We start from the raw sequence: 7,633 nt of genomic DNA on the forward strand, positions 1-7,633 counted from the left end.
CTACAACTGCTGAACCAGGCGGTAGGTGATGTATCGGCCGGCTGTCTCACGGGGCAGATGATCTTCACAACCTGCCCTCGCTTGATCCCAAAGTACCGCGCCACCGGGTCCCCAGCCTGGATCCTGGGCAGCTGGCTCTCAGGTAGCTTGTATCGAGCCAGAAGTTCAGTCACCTCCTCCTTGGTCATGACCGCATGCTCAGGGACTAGCTCATGTTCTGTGATGTTGATGAGTAGCTCCTGCTGTAGAAACTGTTCCAGCACATACTTCGGGGCCATGTCGACCAGGGACTGCCCGTCAGAGGGCGTCATGCCCTGCTGTACCAGTCAGCGCCGGCGTGATGTTCTCCTCCTGCATGCGCTGGCAGTACACCTTGATGGTCTTGATGTCCACCTTGGGCTCCTCTGGGAAAAAACACAAACATCTGGTGTGTGAGGTCATCATTGTGGGCCACCAGCACGGTGAGGTCTGTGAGCCTTGGCCGTCCTTCGTTGGGCTTGTCCCCAAACTGCACCTTGAACTCCTCAAGTGTCTGGTCCAGCTCATCCTGGGTTACCAGGTAGCCTCGGTCATGACAGAGCTGCATGACAGTCTTGCGGATCTTCCACAGTCGGTAAGTCTCCTCCTTGTCGTCCATGTTGTTGCTCTTCAGGAAGAGTCTGAATGAATACCTAGGTTGGCCTGCGGACATGTATGTGGGTATTTGTCCTGTTCATTGAGATAGGAAGACCCACCCCGATTATTCACAGCAGAGGCACCAGGCACGGGATATGCACACCAGAGTAATTGAGCTTCAGAACTCTGGCTGCCGGAATAATTATTCAAACAAGTCAAACACATCTTCGTACTCTCTTGCTGCTATGGAGTCGGCCTCCTGTCACCCCTTGCATGCACCACTGTCTTCCCCAGGCTGTGAGCAGATCAGATTAGTGAACCACACAAATCTTATCTGCAGTGTCAGGAGCCGTGAATCAACCATCCCTGAACCCTAGGCCAGGAATCCCTCCCTCATCAGTGGTTAATCAAGATAAACACTCCAGGAAAGCTGGCCTCCTTACAGGCTCAGAAGAATGTATTGAATTCAGATTTGTGCAATAAAGACTAAGGTTACTAAGAGATAAATACATGCCCCGACGAGAGCCAATGATAGGCTGTATAACTTGCTGCTGAGAAAAGCTCTCTCCTTTTTATTTAGACTTAGACTCCAGATGATGGAGGACTAAAGCAGGCATCTTTTAAGCTTTAAATTCTGAGAGTTAATGTGAAGAACAGGGGTGATATGGAAACACCAGGCCCTGCTGACGGCATTTGTGGTCCAGAGCTCATCTGTGCCTAAAGCTGATAGCATCATATTATATGAGACTCTCATTCCTGGTTTATGTGAGAAACTATGTGACCTCTTTCTGAGAAACTCCCTCCATCTTTTCCCTCTCATCTTTCATAAGTGTGGCCAGAATTTGTCCAAGGAGGATAATAGGAGAGAGTGATGTCACTAGGTCAGAACTGGTCCCTTCCCCATCTTACGTGAGGCTCATGTGCTTACCTAATTCACAGGTCTGTTTCATAACATTCCAGGACGAAAGATGTTCTGACACTTGAGTAATGAGTGATATTCACAAGATGTTTCCCCCTTCCCCCACGCAGAGGGTGCTAATGAGCGCAGGTGCTTTGCCTCTTCCACCTTGGTGCCACTCTGCTAGGCACCAAGCATCTCCAAACACCATACAACCCACACAGAGCAGGATCAAGCAGGAGTCATCTAGTTGCCATGGCTCTTCAGCCCTTTGTAGTCCTTGCTCTCTCTTCACAATATGAAGCTTTCAAAGAATGCAGGCAACTTGGCTTGTGGGATGCCCCAGGTCAATTCAACATCCTTTCCATAGCTGGCTGTTTTCTGCTGGCATCTTTGAACTTGTTTCCTTACCTCCAGCCCCAAGTAATATCTATGTGTGAGATTCACTGGTCTTCTGCAGGCTAAGCATGCTGGGTAACAGGGGGTCTCCCCTTCACAGTGCATCACACCAGGAGCCCAGGATTCCAGGGCTGTCCTTTAATCGATGGTGCTAAACATGATTGCACAGTTTAAGTGGCCACCAGCAGACCCCTCTGCACTTTTTCCTCTGTAATTAGTAAATCACTACTCTTTCTTTGGCTGACATCCAGGTCCTACCCAGCCTCGGGTATTAAAGGTCTTTATCTTGCTACTTTTGTACTTGGTATTAATGTAGCCAGGCAGCAGCAACACAACACAGAGGCCTTACTCCCAGCTGTCATGATGAGAAAGGAAAGTCCGGATGGGATGAAATTAGTTTCACAGACAGAAGACTGATGAACTATAAGCAGGTGTGGACCCCAAAACCTTCATATCAACCTTCATATATTGATCTTGAGCCCCACCTTTATCATGCATACTTAATTCACCATCTCACCTCTAGAACTGTGCCCCCACAAAAACTCCTGCTATGACTAAAGACTCCCCGTGGCAGCAGAATATTAGACCAATGGCCTGAAATCCCACCCACTCAGAAGAACATTGAGAAGGTAGTTGGAGGCCAGTAGAACAGGATTCTTCACATGCTTATTAGAAGAATCAACTATGTTCCTGAGTGAGGTCACACTATGTCCACCTTCTGACACTAGATAGTGACACTCTTAAATCTACAACCAATTCTCCTCCCCTAAGGGCTGGCCAGAATAAATGCTGCCCAGACATTGCTACTCCACCTGGAGACCAGCTCAGGTTTCTTAGTCCCCAAATCATCCAGTGACCCATGACAAACCCATGAAATACCCAGGGGTCATACAGGAGTCTGCTGACTTGAGTTCAATCCCTGACTCTGAACATCAGGCATAGAAAACAACCTTTCTTGGTCTCAGGTTCTCTACCAAGTGTGCCAAAGTACTATACTTTGGGTCTTAATTATAGACCTAGAAAATAAAATATTGTTGTTGTTATTGTTGTTGTAGGGAAGCCGCTAGAAGCATGAGGGAGCAATCCATCTTTTTTATTGTACAAATCAAAAACAAGAAAGAAAACCCAATCCCTGGACCTAGTTTGCAAGGTTTTCCATTAATGTCTGCCCCCCTCACAGGCTTATTTTTTGTTATTTACACTATAAAGTTTCAAAGACTGCTAACAGTAATAACAGAGAATTTGGAGGAAGCTGTGGGAGATAGATGCTGAATATTCCAGGCATGGAATAGCTTGTTACACAAATAAGGGCAGGAGGCTACACACTGCTCACCATTGACAGATCCCAATGAGCTGCACGTAGAGAGAGAGATGCCACAGTCCCAGAGGGAAGTGTTCGCTCTCAGCCTTTTTTTTTGTGCCCTCAGAAGCAGGTGATGAATGAGTGAGATGCAGACAAAGTAGCATCCGCATTGTTCACCATTATTTCCAGTAAAGCTACAGTTTTGACAGGGTCTTTCGAGTCAGTGGACATTGGTTCAAACGATGTCTCTGCCCCCTCTCCATCAAGTGACCTCAGGCAAGTGGCCTAACCTCCCTGTGCTTTGGTTTCTATGGAACAGTGTGAGTACTAACACCTGACCTGCAGAGCATTCTGGGCACCCAGTGAGGTGAGGGGTGTAAGCGGTGAGCGCCCAGTATGTGGCAACCGGCCAGCATTGAGGGAACAGAGCAACAGGTTTTTCTTTTGGAAATAATTGTATTGCCAGGGTGGGATTGATTGGTTGTAAGGCTTTGTTCTAGTTTGATTCTTTGTTGCTGTGATAAAACACCTCTGACCAAAAGCAGCTTAGGGGAGGAAAAGATTTATTCTGCTTACACTTCCAGGTCACAGCCTATTACCAAAAGAAGTCAAGCAAGAACTCAAGCAAAAACTTGAAGCAGAAACTGTTGAGGAATGTGTGTGGTTTTGTGGCTCTCTCTCTCTCTCTCTCTGTCTCTCTCTCTCTCTCTCTCTCTCTCTCTCTCTCTCTCTCTCTCTCTCTCTCTCTCTCTCTCTCTCTCTCTCTCTCTCTCTCTCTCTCTCTCTCTCTCTCTCTCTCTCTCTCTCTCTCTCTCTCTCAGGCTTATGTTTAGCTGGACTTCTTATGCAACCTAGGCCCACCTGCCCAGGGAATGCTACCACCCACAGTGGAACTGGCCCTTCTACACCAATTAATAATCAAATCATCCCCCCCCCCAAAACATGCCTACAGGCCAATCTGATATATGCAAACCCTCAATCAATTGAGGCTCCTTTTTTTTTTTTTCCAGAACAAGCTTCTCCACAAAGCTGCCTTGGTGATTTGAGTGTCTTCTGCTGTTTGCTTTTGCCTGTGTCTGTCTATTTTTTCAGGAACAGGGATACTGAAGGAAAAGGGGGCTTGCCTTCCTGCAGTCTGCACACTAGGAATGATGGTGTCAAATTAGCCTGTGGTAATCAGAGTATGGCTATAAACAATGCTAAAGAAGAAGCAGGCTCTTTCTTAGGTAGCATAATAACCCTCGGTGCATCAGGGATCCCCAATAAGTAATCCTGTACCCCCACATAGGCTGAGTTTTGTATAATGTTAGAGGAGATTGCCACCTTCTTCTCCTGCATTGGTCTGGCATCTGCATGAAGTGACAATGACCAGAAGTCCTGCACTCCATGCAGGTCATTTTAACGTTCTAGCCTCTGCATATCTCTTTGCATCAAATGCATACGGGAGGACAATAGAATTAGTCCAGTGCATGTTCTTGTCACTTTGAACCTGTCAGCTGTGTGGGGACAAGTTTGGACACTTTGCCAAGTAAAATGTGCAGCTGGCCCATCAGAATAATGCCCCATGTTAGAGGCAGGATTCAGTCCTCTCAAAAGGCTCTGATGCTTCCTGCCTGCCAGAGATATGTGGAAGGGAGGTGGTTATTAGCTTCATAAGTGACTCATTCTGCAAGCAGTTCCTATCTCCCTCGTGTTTCCAGAATAGTTTGATCAAAATATACTGTGTTTGCAGAGCAAGATGTTTAAAAATCCATTGTCAGTATTCTGTGGAAAAGAAGCCCCCCCCCCATCTATGTTGTGATAATCAGTTCTGCATTACTTCAACAGAATACCTGAAGCAATTAATTTTCTATAGAATGAAGTTGAATTTGGCTCATGTTTTTTGAGGTTCAAATTCTAAGGCTGGGTGATCTTACTGTTTGGCCTCCCATGAAAATTGTGGGTGTTAGCACACTGTAGTAGAAATGTAGCTAAGGATACCACCAGCATCAGTGAGAAGGAGAAGGACTCTGATACTCTTCAGAGATGTGTGTTTAAAAGAACTCCCACTAGGATGTGCCTTTTAAAGTTTCATAGATAAGAGCTTCACACTCGTGACCAAGACTTCCATCAGAGTGGGCCCTTTGGGTTCACCTCTAAATTCTAGCACATCTGATCTAGAGAGAATGCAGAAATAAAGGAGGTACATTGAAGAAAAGAAGGCCATGCTAATGTCTTAGTTTGGGTTTCTACAGAAGACGGTTCTAAGACATTAGTACAAGTGCTTGTAGTCAATTTGGAAGTGATACCAGACAGCCCTGTAGAAGATAGGGAAGCAAGACAGAAGAAGGAACAGTCTAGGCAGTCCCTGTTGGCAGGTGAGACTCAGCATCCTAAGGCCACTGGAATGGACAATGCCTCTGAGTCACCTTAACCTTCCACCCAGATCCACTAGAGACCAGTGCTTGTATCCAACAACATCTGGTTCCAGAGCCACTCTGGGAATGGGGGGCAAAGATATAATACTGAGTTCATCTGGCTTTCCTGGAGCTCTGCCCAAGCATGTGATGAGGCCAGGGAAAGCCCTGGCAGGGAGGTGAAGTTACTTGCAGGCAACAACTAAGAGTCTGCCAAAAAAAAAAAAAAAGAAAAAAGAAGAAGAAGAAGAAGAAGAAGGCTACTGAGGAGTGGGGGAGGGGACAGTACTACAAGGCCCAGGAAGGGGTGCACAGGTGCAAAGAATCCTATACACTCCCGTCTCCATTGGTGGCAATTTAGTGCACATTCCTTTCTGCATTGCCTGGGGCATGTTCCTCACAGCTTGTGAAGAATTATTTCTATATTCTCTCTGTTTGTGTGTGGGGGAGGGTCTGTCTGTCTGTCAGCCAGAGGTCAGTACCAGTTATCTTCCTCTATTACCTTACTGGCTTTTGAGACAAGGTCTCCAACTGGTCCTAGAATTCATTGATGTGGCAAGAGTAACTTCCAGTGAGCCACAGAATCCTTAGTCTCAACTTCCCCCAAAGTAGGGGTTACAGGCACATACTCTGCTTTTTTGTGGGTGCTGAAGAGTAACACTCACTTCCTCATGTTTATATGACAATTGCTTTGCAGACTGATTCTTCCCCCTACTTGGCTCTCTCTTTACCTCCCCTGTACAGATCAGGCAGGACACTGAGGCTTGAGGTTAAGTAACTAACTGGTATTATTCTGCAATGAACTCTAGATTCACCATTGAATTCTGGGGGTCATTTGGTTTCCAAGTCTTAGTCTCAGCCTTTCTCCATAAATACAACACATCCTGTTGCTTTATCTCTCGAGTATAACACTGGTTACTTCATTTTTCTGCCACACAGCAGATTAGAAGCAAAAATTGCCTAAACCATAGCTGCATCTTGGCTTGCAGGATCCAGACCCCCACGCTTCCGCTGTACCACCTAGTGAGAGACTCTAGGAACAAGGGGCACCTCCTCTTTGAAAAAGTTCCCTGGAGGCTGGGTGCTCTCTGAGAGACATTAGCAGGAACTGCAGGAATACTGGAGTTTGTCCTTCAAAAGGGAGAATTTCAGGCATCAAGCTGATCCCATTCCCTGACTGAGCAGAGTCAATGAGGCTTCCTGCTCCTCATTACAGATGCTCAAACTTGCTAGCCTCAGAACCAGAGAAGAGAAATGGCTGGAGGGGGCGGGGAGGAAGGGATTGTTTTAGAGGAAGGTTATTATGAGACTGTACTGCACAGCATTCCAGCCACAACCCCTCCCAGGAGAGAGGAGGATAGATTTAGGTAGAGATGGAAAGACCAGGTTGAATTAGGAGAAGACTCAAGATGAAGAGAGGATAGTTCCTTTTCACTTCAAAGCCCTTTTCAAAACCTGAATTCAAAAGCAGCCTCCCCGCCACACCTTGGAAGCCCTGCCTGGGAGGGTATCTCCCTGACACTTTAAAGATGAGAAAGAGGCCCAGGCATGATGGTACCTACAGGGATCAGAACCACAAACAAACGTCTAAAGCTTGTGTTCTCTGCTCTGGTCACACAGTCTAGCAGAAAGGTCTACAACTTTATAAGCCCATCCTTGGAAACGAATAGATAAAGGATGATTCCCTTCAAATGTCCCTGCAAAGGGAGGAACCCATAGCATCACGTTCATCTGCTTTCTTACATCTGGACCGTTGGCATTGGTAGAGGGAAGGGGAATTCCTGCCAGCTGCACAGAACAGGCCCCACCTCCATGGTTCAGACATCTTTACCCAGCATAGAATAATTAGTTTGACAGATGATTAATAGCCAGAGTATGTCTTTCTCTTAAATATAAAACATAACTCACCAGGAGCTTGCCTCTGCTCTTCTGGGCTTGGTGAACCCTGTGACCATAGACTGTAAATGAATGCAAGACACATGCAGAGCCCAATAGTCATTAAAATGCCCTCTATTCATGACT

General features: G+C 46.4%; 1 pseudogene across 1 annotated transcript; it reads right to left on the minus strand.

Moving 5' to 3' along the window:
- On the minus strand, positions 1 to 637 carry LOC308417652 (DNA-directed RNA polymerases I, II, and III subunit RPABC1-like; annotated as a pseudogene). Its single transcript has one exon. The product of its transcript is annotated as a DNA-directed RNA polymerases I, II, and III subunit RPABC1-like (transcript).
- Positions 638 to 7,633: the final 6,996 nt, after the last annotated feature.

This window comes from Micromys minutus, assembly GCF_963924665.1.
Source record: "Micromys minutus genome assembly, chromosome: 2".
NCBI lineage: Eukaryota > Metazoa > Chordata > Mammalia > Rodentia > Muridae > Micromys > Micromys minutus.